The 18,270-nt window shown below is 42.4% G+C and overlaps 1 pseudogene; it reads right to left on the bottom strand.

The window, feature by feature from the left end:
* Positions 1-18,270, bottom strand: part of LOC138167969 (gasdermin-D-like) — a 49,076-nt pseudogene that overhangs the window by 29,710 nt on the left and 1,096 nt on the right.

Raw genomic sequence — 18,270 nt, 5'->3', positions numbered from 1 at the left:
TTCTCTCTCCTTACTTCTTCCTTTCCTTTCCTTCTCTCCTTTCTTCTTTCTGATGAGTGGGATATAGAAATAAATAAGTAACTATTGAAAAAATAAGTTTTAAAAAGAAACCAACCGGTAAAATTGCAATGTGATTTAATAAAAATAATAATTTGGACCAGATAACCCCTGATATCTCTCCCTAATTTGAAATTCTGTGATTCAAGACCCTTTGGTGAGGAAAAATTGAACAAGAGTACTGAGGCTATGTGGGTACTGGGAGAATGTCCCCAGAATCCAGAGAGTCCTATCAGCTCTCACAACGACTTTCTTCTGTCTTGTGATCAAGCGGACTCTGAGGGAAAGAAGTTGACTATATCATAGGAGCAGAGCTGGAAACCACTCTGAAGACAGAAGTCCTATAAGGCTAAGGCATATGCTGACTATCTCCCATGGGGGTTTGTTAGAAACGTACCTGGTGTATTTGTGCACCACCAATATAGCCTTTAGTGGAATTAATTCAAACCAGTGAAGAAAATTCTGAGTTTTGGGGTTTTACGAGCTGCACTGAAAACCATGGTTCATGTGATGTGTTAGAGGTTTGGGAAGAATAAAATAGGAATAGTTTGTTTTCTATGTTCCTCTCTTCCCCTTCTTCAACTTCCACCTTTTTTTAGGTTTTAGAGGAGTTGTTTCTGTTTTTAATTTGTATTTTTCATAAATGGTGAGGATTGTATTCCTGAAAATATTTTATGCATATGTAAAAAGTCTTGTTCTATTATGTGTGTCAAAGCACATTTTAAGTAGTCAGTCATTTTAGTCGTGTCTGACTCTGTGATCCCACTTGGTGTTTTCTTGGCAAAGATACTGGAGTGGTTTGCAATGTTCTTCTGCAGCTTACTTTATAGATGATAAAACTGAGGCAAAGAAGGTTAAGAGACTTGCCCAGGGTCACTCAGCTGGTAACTATCTGAGACCAGATTTGAATTCAGGAAGATGAGTCTTCAATTTGAATTCAGGAAGATGAGACTGGGTACTCTCTTCACTGTACCACCTAGCTGCCCTGTACACTTTAGTAACCAAATGTTAATATTAAGAATAAAAATGACTGTTATAATTTTAAAAAATTACTTGTTGCATAAATTCCAGGGAGTTTCTGTTAGCACAAGTTGCTTTACTCAGACATTACTCTGTTCTTTTTCTCCACATAATTATAAGCCTTAACTTATTTTATTAATTGGATCTTGACTCAGTTCACTGCCCAGCTTGCTAAAACAGCCCAGGAATCACCAGTCACTAAAATCACCTGTTCCCTGTTCCCTGCACCTCAGCCATCCTTCTCAGCTACAATCCCTAGACCACCCTCTTCCTCCGAATCCTTGGCTTCATAGGGAGTCCCTCAACTGCAGGATCAAAGGATTTAGAATTGAAAAGTTACTTGTCATTCATCTAGTCTAGTCCTCTTATTTCAAAGATGAGGAAACTGAGGCCCAAAGAACTCTGCTGACTTGCTCAAAGTGATACAAGTAGTTAAAAAGCATAGTCTAGGGGTGGCTAGGTGGTACAGCGAATAGAGCACCAGCCCTGGAGTCAGGAGTACCTGAGTTCAAATGAGGCCTCAGACTCTTAACACTTACTAGCCGTGTGACCTTGGGCAATGCCTTTCCCCCTGCAAACAACAACAACAAACCAAAACCAAGAAAGCAACAACAAAAAAAAAAACAATAAAAAGCAGTCTGATATGAAGCCAGGTGCTCTAACTCAAAGTCCAGTGTTGTCCCCACCCTAGTCTTCCCTTTTGTCCTTCCCTACCCCAGCCCCCAGTCCCCAGTCCTGTGATTCTCTGTCACCCTAACTTCCAGACTCTCTCACCGTGTCTCCTAAGTCCAGCATGTCCTGCTTACTCTGGAGGAGCCCCAGGAGAGCCTGAAGCAGAGACTGCTGTTGCTTCCTGTCCAGCATGGCCAGTGGGCATTGTTCATTCTCCACCTCAGCCTGCAGTTGCTCAAAGTCTAGAAAAAACAAGACAGCTAAGGTCAGGATCACACCCCAACTCTCAGGCCCTTCATCCCTGGTCCCTGCCTGGGCAGCCTTAGGCTCAGAAGGCTGCTGGAGTGGGCCCCAATGACTTACATATATATGGGGAAACAATACTGAATTTGGTTACAAAATACAAGGAAGTAATAAGAATGTATATATGATATTCAGAATGGGGAAACTTCACTGCAAGTTATCCCTCACAGAAGGGTAGCTAGTCACTTGTCCTAATTCCCAAACTCAACCACAGGTAATTTAGGTGATGTTCTGTTCCTTCCTTCCTACAGAAAAAGGAGTCAGGGTTGGAGAGTCACCTAGCACTTACCAAAGAAAGTTCACTGTGTTTAGCATCTTTATCAATCCTTTGGATAAAGGCACCAATGATTTCTTTAATACTTCTGTACATCTGTAGCCACATTTCACTGATTAATAATAATAACTAGCATTTACATAGCACTTTACAAATACTTAACAAAATGTTATCTCATTTGAGCCTCACAACAACCCCAGGAGGCAGGTGTTATTATGATCTCTTTTGTAGGTGGGGAACTGAGGCAGCCTGCAGTTAAGTGACCTGCCCAGGGTCACACAGCTTGTACGTGCCTTAGGCCAGACTGAACTTAGGTCTTCTGACTTCAGATCCAGTTTCCTATCCTCTGTGCTTTCCTAGTTGCCTAAAGTGAATATTCATGCCAAGGGGAATATGACAACTCACTTATACTTCCTTATACCATGCAGTTGTTGTCCCTGTCCTCCCAAACATCTTCCATGGATCCATCCTAGTAGGCCAGCCTCCCCTCTGCCCATCTGTGGTTGCCCCCAGGACACAACGGATCTTGACCCTTTTCCAATCCTACATTACCTGGATGAAGTCTTTTAGGAAATATCTTAAATACAACTCTTACCTAGGTTGGTGTCATCTTCCAAATCTTTCCAGAACACTTTTGTTATCTCTTCATATGCACACATATCGTTTTCACTTGAATATGTAGAATAGATTTTTTCTGACCTTGCTGACAAACCTAATGGGAAAGAAGACTGTCTTCACAAAGAACTGGCCCACCATTTTCTGATTTCCACCCCTCCCTGGGCTCAAACAAAAGGAAACGAACCCCTCTTGCTTACAAGAGACCTTCAAATACCTGACAGCTGCTCTCAAGTCTTCTCTTTTCTAGGCTAAACATCTCTACTTCCTTCAGCCTGTCCTTCCATGGCATGGTCTCCAGCCCCTCCATCTGTCCTGCTCACCCTCCTCCTCTGGGTATGTGCCTTCTTTGGCTGAGGTGTGAGGTGTTATGGAAGCCTGGGGAACCCCGGCCCCCTCTCCATCATCTCTCATCTGCCCTCTCTTAGAGCAAAATAGAGCAGGAAACAGAGCACCAGGCCTGGAGGCAGGAATCCTGAGTTTAAATAAGGCTGCAAATATCTACTAGCTGCAAGACCTTGAGTAAGTCACTTAAACTCTGAATACCTCAGTTTCTTCATGTCAAATGGAGATAATAATTTCACACACCCCCCAGAATTGTTGTGAGATCCAATGAGATAATAATTTTAAAGCACTTACTTAGTACAGTAGCTGGCTAAACACTATAGAATGTTAGCTACTGTCATACAGAGCCTTCCATAATATTCTCAGGAAAGTCTTGTCAGAGCCTGGGGCCCCACTGAGGCAACTTCCCTTTAAACCTGAGGCTGGTTCCACATACCAGGATCCCCCCAACCTACTGATGCTCTGCCTCCACCCCTCACATAAGCACAGTCGCTAGGAAGGGTCCAGGACCCACCTCGCTGGTGCTGCTGTGAGAGGGCCATAAGCAGTGTGGTCTTGGCCCTGTCATTCTCTTGGCCTATGGACCCTGCCCTGCCCATGGATCCTGCCTGTGAGTATTTCAGGCTGCTTGTATTTCAGTCATTCAGTTAGGAGAGGTGGAGGAGGTGGGATCATAAGGGGAAAAAAAAGCACAAACCTGGTAAGCAGTGGAACAAAGATTTTGTTACTGAAAAGAGAAAATATCTGTTTTAATATTTGGAGGCCGTTCATCCCCAGGATTTATTAGGAAGATTAACAAGACTGCCCCACTTCAAATCAAAGAATGACATCCATCCCGCATGTGTCCCTGACTCAGCTTGTCTTCCCATCCCTATGGCTCTTACCATCCAGTGTAGTAGGTGATTGGTTGGGTTAGTGTCAGACCTAACAGTAACAGCTGACTTCTAGCTAGCTAGGGCTTCAAAGTCTGCAAAGCACTTGTCACAGTTTATGTCACTTGACCCTCAAAGGGGCCCTGAGAGGTTTGGGCTATAGAGGCTATGATCCCCATTTTACAGATGAGGAGACTGGGTCCATCAGTAATGTGGCCACAACACGCAGCTAGTGTGTATATGGGAGGTGGGATTTGAGCTAAGGTCTCTGCTGACCATGAGTCAAGAGTGGAACTTCTTCATCTGTCAAAGGAGGCTGCTAGCACCTGCCCATCTCATCCCAGAGCTGGGAGTGAGTGATAAGATTTTCTATTAGACAAATCTAAAGTAATATAAAACGTGTAAGTTATGGCTGACATCTTGTGTAGGCAGATGGAGAAAAGGTAGCAGATAATCTAACAAACAAGGAGGACTCAATATTCCTCGGAGACCTTCATCTTTCTATCTCCATCAGTGGGGCAGAGGGAAGGAGATGCTGCACAGGAGACAGGGGGCCCCAGCTGGGTCATGACACGGGGCCATTAAAACCACCTGGACTCCCTATCATACAGCATAGTGGGGAGGTTCAAATTAGATAATGCACACATTTATCTTGCAAACGTTAAAGTAATATGTGTATGTATACATTTTTTTGTTGTGCTGTATTTTCAGTTGTGTCTGACTTTTTGTGACCCCACTTGGGGTTGTCTTAATGGAGATACTATAGCAGTTTGTCATTTCCTTCTTCTGCTTATTTTACTGAGGCAAAAAAGGTTGAATGAATTGCCCAGAGTGTGAAAGTGTCTGTGACTGAATTTGAACTCAGAACTTCCTGACTCTAGGCCCAACACTCCATTTAGTGGCCCATATACATCTATATGCATGTATATTTTATATACATGTGTACAGATGTATGTATATATATATATATATGTGCAGATAGAGGATGTCTCAAAAGCTATTAAGCTTTAAACTGCGCTAAGACTTCTGAAGCATGCCCTTTTAATCCTGTTACCTCAGTTTTCTCTTCTGTAAAAATGAACTGGAGAAGGAAATGGCAAACCACTCTCGTATCTTTGCCAGGAAAATCCCAAATGGGGTCAGGAGGAATTGTCCATGACTGAAACGAATGAACGACAACCCAAATCCTTTGGGGACATCCTGTATATATTTTGGTTCCATTGATTTCACTGATATTGAGAATGGTCAATGAAGAAGCTCCCTCTCCCAGTGCAGTTCTACAATCCTTAGCATCCCATAGGTACAGACACTTGCTGGGACCCTGTGAAATGACATGTTTTGTCCAGGATCATACAGCCAGTCCATGTGAGAGGCTAGACTCAAACCCAGATCTTCTGAATCTAGAGGCTGGCTCTCCTCCAACTCTATTTCCTTCTTATTATTTCCCATGTCTGTCTCCTCCCTCCTGCACAGAAGGAAAGGTTCCTTAGTTCTCTCTGTGTCTCCCAACCAGAACTCTGGGCTGATTCAAAACTGGAGAGGGAAGTTTCTCATTCTAGGAAACTGAGAGTGTCCTTGAGGAGCTGCCTGGACACTGGTCCTGTGGATGAGCTGTCAAGGGCTCACTGGGTTCCAGGGGCCTAGAAAGACAACCAAGCTTGTCACTGACCTTTGGGTGTGAAGTTTTTCTCATCGTTGTCTGAAAGTAGAAGAACTTCTAGATAAAGAAAAAAATGATTTAAGATTATAAAATTCAATGCCATTACAGCTATGAATAAAAAGGGTCAGGTTTCCATTACTGGAGGGGCTATGAATCTGTGTATCCTTTTAGAAAACTGTCTGGTTTGATTCCATAAAAGCTGCAAAACCAATCAGCTAGTGTGTATATGGGAGGTGGGATTTGAACCAAGGTCTCTGCTGACCATGAGTCAAGAGTGGAACTTCTTCATCTGTCAAAGGAGGAGGCTAACACCTGCCCATCTCATCCCAGAGCTGGGAGGACTCAAGTGCGTGGTAAGATTTTCTATTAGACAAATCTAAAGTAATATAAAACGTGCAAGTTATGGCTGGCATCTTGTGTAGGCAGATGGAGGAAAGGCAGCAGAGAATCTAACAAACAAGGAGGACTCAATATTCCTCTGAGATCTTCATCTTTCTTTATTCTTTCTTTTTTCTTTTTTTTTTTTTTTTTTTTTGGGGGAAATTGGGGGTTAAAGAAATTCCCCAAAGTTAACACGTCTGTTTTTTTTTGTGAGTGGGTGTTACGTGTCTGAGGCTGGAACTGAACTCAGGTTCTCCTGACGCTGGGGCTGATGGATGCTTTACTCACTGCGCCACCTAGCCACCTCGACCTTCATCTTTCTATCACCATCAGTGGGGCAGAGGGAATGGAATGCTGAACAGGCCTAGAAAGACAACCAAGCTTGTCACTCACCTTTGGGTTTTCTCGTCCTTGTCTGGAAGTAGAAGAACTTCTAGATAAAGAAAAAAATGATTAAGGATGATAAAATTCAATGCCGTTACAGCTATGAATAAAAAGGGTCAGGGTGCCATTATTGGAGGGGCTATCAATCCGTGTATCCTTTTAGAAAACTGTCTGGTTCGATTCCATAAAAGCTGCAAAACCAATTTGACCTGGGGATTTCCTTGCCAGGATGATGATTAGTGCTGGAAGACAAATTGAGATAACAACTGATCCCAACCCATCATTTTACCAATAAGGAATCTGAGGCCAAGGACTTTATCTTAAGGCTGATATTACCTTAGTGCTTTAAGGGTCCATGATGTCATTGGGGTGAACACTCCCTCTACAATCATGGACCACAATCCAGGTGGCCAAACTGCTGGTGAGGAGGAGCCTACCCATTTAATCAGACTGGTTCTGAAGTAATGCACCTAGAGGGGACCTGTACTCAAAACTTCTCTAGGTCAGAATCATGTGTCAGAGCCTTTACTGAGAACCCAGGGCCACTTCAACACACTGATGACGCATCAAAGGAAGACTTAGATGGAGGGAGGTTGTAATTAAAATGGGGAAACAAATGGCCAGTCTGTACAAAAAGAGTTAGAGCAGTTTCATAAAAGCATGGAAACAATGTACATGTCCAACAACTGTATTAAAGAAAAGTGTTTTACTTCAAAGAGATTTCAAAGGGTATCTAGTTCTAATTGTGCCTGACCAGGAATCTATGGTTTCCTTGACCAGTGGTCACTTCTTGAATACCTTGAGTGATGGGGAACTTAGCACTTCATGAGTCAGTCTGAGACAGATTAAACGACTTTTCTTACCTTTTAAGAAACTTATTATCTCTTCCTATCTAATTTCTAACCTTTGCCTCAAGGGAGATTGTGAAATGATGGGATAAATTGGGGCATGTTAATACCATGGAATTCTTTTTGAGCAATTAAAAAATGTTAAATATGAAGAATACAAAAAATAGGGAAAGGGGAAGGAAGCAAAGGGGGGAGGAAATAAGCATTTATTAAGCTCCTACTAGATTCCAGACACCGTGCTAAGCATTTTACAAATATTGTCTTATTTAATCCTCAGAAGAAGCCTGTGAAGTAGGTGCTATTATCCCCATTTTACAGCTGAGGAAACTGAGATCCATAGAGGTTAAGTGACTTGTCTAAGGTCATTTGTAGGTGGTTACTTATGTCTGAGGCTGAATCTAAACTCAAGGTGATGCAGAGCAAAGAGAGCAAAATCACAGGCAGAAAATTTGAGAGTTGGAAGGGATCACAATGACTCTCTGGCCTAACCCAGACCTGAAAGGTTTAGAACATACATTACAATATTCTATTAATTATTTCCCATTTATAGTTTATACAGTTTTCTTTGTATATAGTTGTTACCATTTTTCCCCCCTGTGTTTTTCTTTTTGAGGTTAAATGACTTGGCCAAGGTCACACAGCTAGTAAGTGTCATGTGTCTGAGATCAGATTTGATCTCAGGTCTTCCTGATTCCATGGCTAGTGATCTATTCATTGAGACACTTAGTTGCCCCTGTTTGCATGTTTTACACCTCATTAGAGTAGAAACTCCTTGAGGGCAAAAAATGTTTTTTACCTCTTTTTATTTCTTCAGCACCTAGCACAAGACCTGGCACATAGTAGGTGCTTCATAAATGTCTCTTGATTGACTGAACTGTGAAAACTGACATCATCATAAATTTATGAGTATAAGAACAGAGAAGAACTTGGGGGGATTAGGTGAAGGAAATAAATGACTGTGAAGATTTTGTACATGTTTCCACTTTTTATAAAAATGTAAGTAACTTGGATTTCTGGGCGGCTAGGTGGTACAGTGAATAGAGCACTGACCCTGGAGTCAGGAGGACCTGAGTTCAAAACTCGTCTCAGACACTTAACAAAAAAAAAACTAGCAGTGTCACCTTGGGCAAGCCACTTAACCCCAACTGCCCTCCAAAAAGTAAAAAAAAAAAAATGTAAATAACTTGGATTTCACAGTTTTTTTAGAATTTTCTTCCTCACATGTTTTCTCCTAAAGTTATCTTCAGGGATGCCTCATGGGGAAATGGGGATCTAGAAGTGATGCCAGAAGAATTAGATGTTTGGTCATATCGAGGGCCTACTATGTACCTGACCCTGTACTAAGTGCCAGAGTAAGCTACAAAGGCTTCAAATAGACGTCCAGGTCTGTTGTCCAAGGGCCAGCCTAGCTCAGTATAGAGAGTCTCATTCCCTGGCTGGCTACAGGGAATGATCTTTAGGCCTGGACAAGACTTGGAGACCACATGCTAAGATGTGACCACCATCTGTGGAAGGAACAATCACATCAAAGAGATATGAGATCCTGGGACTATAAGTATTGTAGTTTCTATTCTCTGTAATTGCTATGAAGTTTATGGTAATCCAGGAAAAGAAGGATAACTAGAAGTGGAAGAAGGAAAAAGGATACTTATACTGAGGTACCTGAAAGCCTCTCCTGCCCCCTCTCGTGGGGAGTTGGAAAACTCAGCCTCCTTTCCCATCCCTCTGCTCCAGCCCAGAAGTCAGCCCTCAAACCTAAGTTTATATTTGTGGGGCAGAGAGGGATGGGATGGTCTTTGCAGATGTCATCTACCCAGCCAGCTGGGCAACTGAGTTCCCCCTCCCCACCTCCCTCAGTCTGTGGCTGGAGGAATGTGGCTCATGGGGAATTTTCCCCGACCTCTCCATTCTCCCTACCCCAGGCCTTCTGATCCAACTTACTCCAATGGTCTTGGATAATCAACTTGGCAACTTGGAAAGCAAGTATACTGCCCTCAGGGACAGTCACTGTCTTCAGTGTGTTCAAGCCACCTTGACCCTTACCCTGCAGGAGAGAAGGAAAGAGGTCAGGAATCACAGATCTGGCACTGGAAGGATCCTCAGAGGTCAGCTCATCCAACTCTCTCATTCTCAGGAAATTCCATTATAGAGAGAGATGAAGGGACTTGCCCAAGGTCCTACAGCTGGAATCTGGACTCAGATCCTTTGACTCCAAGTCCAGTGCTTAGGGATGGCTATGCTTACATCAGGGATCCCAAGATTAGAGAGTGTAGGAGAGAAAGGAGTAGAAGTCTGGGCGGAGTCTGGCAAGGAATCAGCCCCTAGTTCTCTACAGTGGAGAGAGAGGTTATGAGAAGAAATAGCAGGAAGCCACAGAGGCTTTGAGCTACAACCTGGGTTGGGCCTTGTCATATGGACATGTGACTGAGGACAACAATCCACCCTCAGTCATTTGCAGGTGTCCCCCAAACCATTTTTTAAATGTGTTTGATGTTATAGGAGACAGGGGTCCTTTTGACTCCAGTCACAGAATTAGGCCTTCCAAACAGGTGCACAAACCATCCTCTCAATCCAAACTCCCACTTCACACCATATTAACTCACCCAAGGCATGATGAAATTATAAGCTTTTCAACTCTGGCTGGCTCCCCTCTAATCCTGTGTGTGTGTGTGTGTGTGTGTGTGTGTGTGTGTGTGTGTGTGTGTTTGGGCTTCCTCATCAGATAGTCCTGGGAAGTTTCATTTAAGACTGATCCCCACTCCCTGCCCCCATCTATCCAAAGTATGAGTTCTAACCTGGACACATGAGGCCCCAGGAATGGTGAGTAGCCCAGCACCTTCCCTATTTCTAGAACTCTTCAGAATGGACTTTTCCTGGGTCTTCACAGCTTCTGTCACAACAAAAATGTCCTTTCCCTTTTCCCGAAGTTCCTGAATGAGGGAGGGCTCTGGTGTCTTCAATTTCCTGTAGGACAGGAGGAGAGAATTCAGCAGGTTAAGGGATTTGGGATAGCCTCTCTCATCCCACTTAGGTATGGTCTTGCTCATGGCCATCTCCAGGGTACAGCATATTTGTATTTCATCAAGGCACCTTGGGTGCTTTATGTGAGGGATGACTTGCAGTGAAGTTTCCCCATTCTGAACATCCTATGTACATTCTTATTACTTCCTTATATTTTGTAACTAAGTTCAATATTGCTTACACACACACACACATATATGTATATATATATATATGCATATATAGATATATATGTAAGTCATTGTGTATTTCAAGGTAATGTAATAACTATTGAGTATTAATACAATTGATTGTATTAACTATTGAGACCAAATTAGAAGTGTTTTTAGTTTGGGGAAAGGAATGGGAGTTGAGAGGTAGCAAAGGGTTAAGTTTCTATAGAACTGCAAGAATTGCTGAAACAAGACAACTGATAAAAAGTATCAGACAGTAGTGTTGGGAAGAAGTTTGAGTTCCCAGAGAACTCCTAGATAATACTAAAAATGAAGTAATGTTGGCAGCAGCAGGTGGATTTGACCAATCAGAAAGTAGACAGCGGCCTTGGGACACTCAGGCCCAGATAAGGACACATCTAGGTTGGACTGAAGAGGGTTCAGTATTCTGAAGTTGTTACTGTGCTTGCATAGTGGACCTCATGTATTATGTATGTTATCTAACAAAATTAGAGCCTCATTAGTAATAATTAGGTTAATGTTTGGGAGGGGCGGGTAACCCTTGCTTACTTAACACAGTTTCTGCTTCTGTACCTTGGCCTCCTCTCTTTTGGTGCTGTCCCAGAGACTGGACTGCCTGCTTCTTGAGAGATTCTAATAAAACAACCTTCACTTTGAGAGGTGTCCGAGTAGTCAATTTGGGTCAGAGTCTCCGAACTCCACACACTTGAGTGTTTGGCAGGCCTAATGCTGTGACTGGAGTCAAAAGGACCCCTGTCTCATATAACATCAAACATATTTAAGAAGGATATCAATAAGGCACAACCATCCAAAAAATGGCCACCAAGATGATGGTGAATTTGAAAAAAACAAACAAAAACAAAGTAGTGGGATAGAAAGAGCTGAAGGAGCTGGGGTTGTTTAGCCTGGAGACAAGAGAGTTTATATGGGGCAAGATTGTGGCTGTGTGGTTTGTTTTTCATTCTCAAAGAGGACCATGACATCAGGGAGATGATGACATGACTTGCAGTTGACTTTGAGTTGAGTGAGGGAGGGCTGTGCAAGGTCACCGGTCTCACCTTCTCCTCCAGAGCCATCTGGGTACAGTGGCCTGATATGGATCAGGAATAGAGATGGCCCAGGATGCAGTGATAAACCTTGGACCTTTTAGGCTAAGGTCTTTTCAAGTTCTCACTTTGAGTGAGTTAACACCCATTCAGTGAATAGGCCTCTTTAAGAAGTAAGTCAAGGGATGGCCCCTTTAATTAAAAAAAATAAATAAACTGGCTAGGGAAGACCCTCAGGGTTGCTGGCCAAATGAGAAACAGTTACTATTTACATTCACTCTGAGCCAGGAGGACCTAAAAACAACCTTTAAGCTGTGCTTGGTCCAGGACCTATTGTTGTCCAGTCTCTGAGATCCAGAGTTGGGTTTGAGGCTTGATGTTTGAGAAAGAAATGTAACTAGTAAACCCCAAATTAATGAGGTAGTTTTTGGTCATACAGATTTCCCTTCCTTGGGGGTGGGGCCAAAATTTTGGAGTAAAAGCAGGGATTTGCTTGAGTTCTCCCCCAAATCTCTATAATACTTATTAAAAAATTACTCTAAATAAATTCTAGAGCAGCAGAACCCACAAAATGACAGAGTGAAACAAATTTCCATCCCAAGACAACCTGGATGGTACACAGGAAAAGTCTGTTGCACCAGTCAGAGAAAGGAGTACAGTCCAGCACAAAACGGGCCAGCACAGACCAGGCCCCATCAATCCCAGAATTGGCCTCAAGGGACTGAATGGCAGGTAGCTGTGGCGGTTTCCAGACTTCTCAACCCACAAACGCCAAAGATAACCTAGAAAGTCAGTAGGAAAGGTCTGTCAGACCTGGATGAGAGAGGAGTATGGTCTGGCCCTAGCCCTGGCATAGCCCTGGGGCAGCTACAGTGGTGACGACTGCTTCCAGAGTTCTTGATCCACAGATGGTAGGGGGATTGAGCAGCTGATCAGATGGGGATTGCAGGGATCTCTTTGCTGGCACAGAAGCAGAATTCTGTTGCTTTTCCCATACTGGATCTGGGTCACAGTCCTGGATGGCAGTCGTAGGATGAGGAAGAATGCTAGAGTGGCAGAGCTTAAGACAGAGGTGGAGAGGGAATCTTCCTCACAGTTCCAGATCAGAGAAGAGTGCTTGTGGTTACTCACCAACCAGAACACAGACCAGGAGAGAAGTAAGCACTTCTTAGATCCTACCACCTTGGAAGAACTGAAAATTTACAGGTACCTAGAAGTATCTCTGAAAATAGCCGCCCAAACCCCCTGAAGTTTGGGACAGTACACCTTCCACACTGGAAGCAGAGCCATACCTTAACAAAGAGTTAAAAAGTCAAATACTATCCTGGGGAAATGAGCAAACCAGAAAAAAATCTTAGACTGTAGAATCTTTGGTGACAAAGAAGAAAAAAACATGCAGCCAGAAGACAGCAAAGTCAAAGATTCTACATCCAATGTCTCCAAGAAAAATATGAATTGATTTCAGGCCATGGAGGAGCTCAAAAAGGATTTTGAAAATCAAATAAGAGAGGTGGAGGAAAAATTGGGAAGAGAAATGAGCATCAAACAAGAAAATCATGAAAAATGAGTCAACAGTTTGCTAAAGGACATCCCCCAAAATGCTAAAGAAAATAACACCCTAAAAATAGACTAACCCAAAAGGCAGAAGAGGACCAAAAAGCCAATGAAGAGAGGAATGCCTTAAAAAGCAGAATTGGTTGGGGAGGCTAGGTGGTGCAGTGAATAGAACACTGGCTCTGGAGTCAGGAGGACCTGAGTTCAAATCTTGCCTCAGACACTTAACACTAGCTGTGTGACCTTGGGCAAATCATTTAACTCCAATTGCCCTGCCCTCCAAAAAGAAAAAAACAAAACAACCCCCACACCACCAAAAAAAAAAAAGCAGAATTGGTCAAATGGAGAAGGAGGCCCAAAAGCTCACTTAAGAAAATAATTCCTTAAAAATTAGAATGCAGGGGTGGCCAGGTGGTGCAGTGAATAAGAGCACCGCCCGGAGTTGGAAGACCCGGGATGGTTCCATCCTCAGATACTTAACACCCACACAAAATAACTGAGAAATAAAGAAATTATAAAACAAAACCAAAAGAATGGAAAAAAAAACCCCAGAAAACAATGTGAAGTATCTCACTGGAAAATAGATCCAGGATATATAATTTAAAAGTTATTGGATTACCTGAAAGCCAGGATCAAAAAAAGAGCCTAGACATCATTTTTTCAAGAAATTATCAAGGAAAACTGCCTTGATATTCTAGAACCAGATGGTAAAATGGAAATTGAAAGAATCCACTGATAATTCCTGAAAGAGATCCCAAAAAGAAAACTCCTAGGAATATTATAGCCAAATTCTAGAGTTTCCAGTTCAAGGAGAAAATATTGCAAGTAGACAGAAAGAATCAATCCAAGTCAGGATAAGATGTAATTTAGCAGCTTCTACATTAAAGGATCAGAGGGTTTGGAATATGATATTCTGTAGTTCAGAGGAACTAGGATTGAAACCAAGAATCACCTATCCAGAAAACCTGAGTGTAATCAATGAGTGGGAAAAATTGATTTTCAATGACATAGAGAAATTTAATGCATTCTTGAGAAGCCAGAGCTAAATAGAAAATTTGACTTTCAAATACAAGACTCAAAAAAAGCATGTAAAGGTAAACAGGAAAGAGAAATCATAAAGGCTTTATTAAAGTTGAACTATTTACATATATATAGACAGAGGGCACAGGGTGTGTTGAATATGAAGGAATGGTATCTAAAAATAAAATTAAGGGATGAGAGAGGAAAGTATTGGGAGAAGGAGAAAGGGAGAGGGGTAAAAGGTAAATTATCTCACATAAAAGAGTCAAGAAAAAACTTTTACAGTGGAGGAGAAGAGGGGGAAGGTGAGAGGGAATGAGTGAACCTTACTCTTACAGGATTTGGCTTAAGGAGGGAATAATATATATGCTTAATTGGGTATGGAAATCTATCTTGCCCTTCAGTAAAATAGGGGGGAAGGGGATAAGACGGGGGATGACAGAAGGGAGGGCAGATTGGGGGAGGGGGTAATCAGAAGCAAACCATTTTGAGGAAGGACAGGTCCAAAAGAGAGAATGGAATAAATGGGGGGCAGGATGGGATGGAGGGAAATATAGTTAGTCTTTCACAACATGACTACATGACTATTATGGAAGTGTTTTACATGATTACACATGTAAAATTTATATCTAAATGCTTGCCTTCTCAATGATGGTAGGCAGGGAGGGAGGGAGGGAGGGAGGAAGAAAATTTGGAACTCAAAGTTTTAAAAATGAATGTTAAAAATTGTTTTTTACATGCAACTGGGAGATATGATTTACAGGCAATGGGCTATAGAAATCTATCTTGCCCTACAGGAAAATAGAAGGGGAATGGAATAAGAAAAGGTGGGGGTGGTGACAGAGGGGAGGGTAGATTGTGGGAAGGGGTAATCAGAATGCAAGCTATCTTGGAGTGGGGGAAGGGGAAAGATGGGGAGAAAATTTGGAACTCAGAATCTTGTTGAAGTGAGTATTGAAAACTAAAAAATAAATAAATTAATCAATTAAAAAAATATTTCCTTTATTTTGGGCAAAGCACCTTCAGATAAGGGGAGGGAAGAGGAGGGGAGGAGAAAAGAGAAGAAAAGAGAAGGGAGGGGAGGGGAGGAGAGGACATGAGAGGACATGATCACTGACTTAAAATATATGAGGGCATGGGGCAGAAGGAACAAGTTTAGTCCCTTCTAGCCCCAGAGGGAGGAAATAGGACCAACTCAAGGAAGTCCCTGGGGAATCTATTTCAACTCAGAATAAAGAACTTCCAAACAACGAGAGCCTTCCAACACAGACATGGGCTGCCAGGTGAAACTGTTAGCCCCCTCTTGCTGGAGGCCTTTCTACATAGGCTGGGGATGCTATCAAGAGAACTCCTAAATCAGGCAGAGAGCCTAACAAGATCTCCCTCTCAGGTTCCACACCCTCCACAAGGGTCGCTCTAGCCTGTGTCCATTTCCCTTTTTGGGTCCTCTGTATTGTATCTGAACTAACTCCACCCCCATGTTTCTCTGCACCCTCCTGCTTGGGGTATCTTCCTCCCTCCCCCATCTGCATCTGTTGAAGTCTCTGGTCTCCTTTTCAGAGCTAAACCTCCAGGATGAAGCCTTCCCTGTTTGAGCAGTATATGTTTTCCTTCTCAAATTCTTCACAATGCTTTATCACAGAATCATAGGTTTAGAGCTGGAAAGGAGGTCCTCTAATTCAACCTCCTCATTTTACAGATGAGGAAACTGAGGCCTGGAAACATTAAGTGACACGTCCAAGATCATATGCATAAAAAGCAGCAGAGACAAGATTGGAACTGAGGAGCTGATTTCAGAATCGGTGCCTTTGCTACAGGCGCGTGAATGAGAATAAGAGGCACAGTGTGATAGTGAGAAAAAGTAGTCAGGGAAGGTTTTTAAAAAAAGACTTTTCAGTGATATCTTTTGCTTTTACATCACCTAGATTTCCTCCCTGTATCCTTCTTTTTCCTCCTTCCAGAAAGTCATCCACTATAACAAAGATTTTTTAAAAAGAGAAAGAAAAGAAAAATTCAGAAAATCAATCTGCATCTTGAAGAAAATCTGACATGATATGCAACGTTCCACATGTATGGTCCCCAGCCTCTGCAAAGAACCAGGGGAGGTACCTTCTCATATCTCTTCTTGGGAGCCAAGTTTGGGTGGGTTTTTGTATAATTTTTCAACATTCAATTACAATTATTTTGTAGTTGTTCTTTCCATTCACAGGGTTGTAGTCATCATTTTCTGGAGCAACAAGGTGGTGCAGTGGTTAGAGTGCCAGGCCTGGAGTTCAGAAGACCAATGTTTAATCTGGTCTCAGATACTTACTAACTGTGAGACACTGGGTAAGTCACTGAACTTGTTTGCCTCATTTTCCACATCTGTAAAGTGAACTGGAGAAGGAACTGGGAAAACCACTTCAGTATCTTTGCCAAGAGAATCCCAAATGGGATCATGAAGAGTTGGATACATCTGAACAACAAGTTATGGTTTATATTGCTTTGCTGTCTCTGTTTGCTTCACTTAGTTTGTGTAAGGCTTTTCCATGCTTCATTGAATTCACCATGTTGACTTTTTTTTTAACAACAAAGCAATATTGCACTACATTCATGTGCCATCATTTGTTTAGCTATTTCTCCATCAATGACTATCTACTTTATTTCTAGTTCTTTCCTACCACAAGAAGTGTTGCCTGTAAAGCCAAGCATGAGCAGTTTTCCAGAGGACTGCTGCTGTGAACAGCTTTCAAGGTTCTGATTCCACAGTATAGTATCCTCTATTTATTCAGTAACAAACTAAGACGAAACATTCCTAATAAACAAAGTACAGCATTCAGAATGTTATAACATCACAACTTAAATAGACAGGTAATTTTCACCAAAGTGGCCACATAGTTTTGAACAAAGTACATTCATTTTGTAACTCAATCATTTAGTAAGTCCTCAATTCAATCACAAAGTACTAAAGGGCAAGTCCTCCACGCATGGGGCACAAGTAAGTTACAATTTCATCAGTCATTACTCAGTGGCCTAGTATTCATCAGGCTGGCTGGAGATGGCCCAGGATGCAATGGGAGACCCTGATCCTTTTAGGCTAAGGCCTTTTCAGGTTCTCAGTATGAGTGAGGTAATGCCCATTCAGTGAATAGGCCTCTTTAAGAAGTGAGGCAAGGGGTGGCTAGGTGGTGCAGTGAGTAAAGCACCGCCCCTGGAGTCAGGAGGACCTGAGTTCTCAGACACTTAACACCCTGTAATAGGAATGTAAATTTTAAAGATCTTCCCTGCCCCTAGGCTAAAGTGCACCTGGAGCCTGGGGTGGGAGGCTTGTTTTTCAGTAGATACTTCTTGATTGGCCAGTGAGTCAATAAGGTTGTTACATTCTCTGAGCCAGGAGAAGGCTATATAAGCCCTGATGTGTAGCTTTGTTTTGTGGCTCACTTTGAGAAGTGTTCTGTTATTTGATGAGACTCTGGGAAGCCGTTGTTGAGAGTCCCTTGGCTTTGAAAAACCCAGATATTGATTTGGTATGGATGTAATGGTTGGACAGTTTGGAAACTGTCTACTTGATCTGTTTTTCTGTCTTGATAATTCTGTCTGTATATTCTGAAGTTCTGGGTGCTGACCTTTTTTCCCTGAACTAGGTAAATGATACATATCTGACTGATAAAGTAAGCTTGTTAACCCATTTTGAGTTGCTTTCCTTTATCAAAGCAGATCCAAGAATCTGTGTTGGCAGCAACCCTGAGGACGCTTGGGGTGCTTGCTGCTACACACCCACACACAAAAAAACTAGCTGTGTAACCTTGGGCAAGTTACTTAACCCCAATTGCCCTCCAAAAAGGCAAAAAAAAAAGGAAAGAAAGAAGAAAGAAAGGAAGGAAGGAAGGAAGGAAGGAAGGAAAGGAAGGAAAGAAGGAAGGAAAGGAAGGAAGGAAGAAAGAAGGAAGGAAGGAGGGAAGAAGGAAGGAGAGAAGAAGAAAAAGGAAGAAAGAAAGAAAGGAAGGAAGGAAGGAAGGAAGGAAGGAAGGAAGGAAGGAAGGAAG

Source organism: Petaurus breviceps, unplaced genomic scaffold (assembly GCF_028583685.1).
Source record: "Petaurus breviceps papuanus isolate PSGF00001 unplaced genomic scaffold, PetGlider_PUasm1.0 339, whole genome shotgun sequence".
NCBI lineage: Eukaryota > Metazoa > Chordata > Mammalia > Diprotodontia > Petauridae > Petaurus > Petaurus breviceps.
The sequence above is the reverse complement of the archived record's forward strand: the minus strand, read 5'-3'. Positions and strand labels throughout refer to the sequence as shown.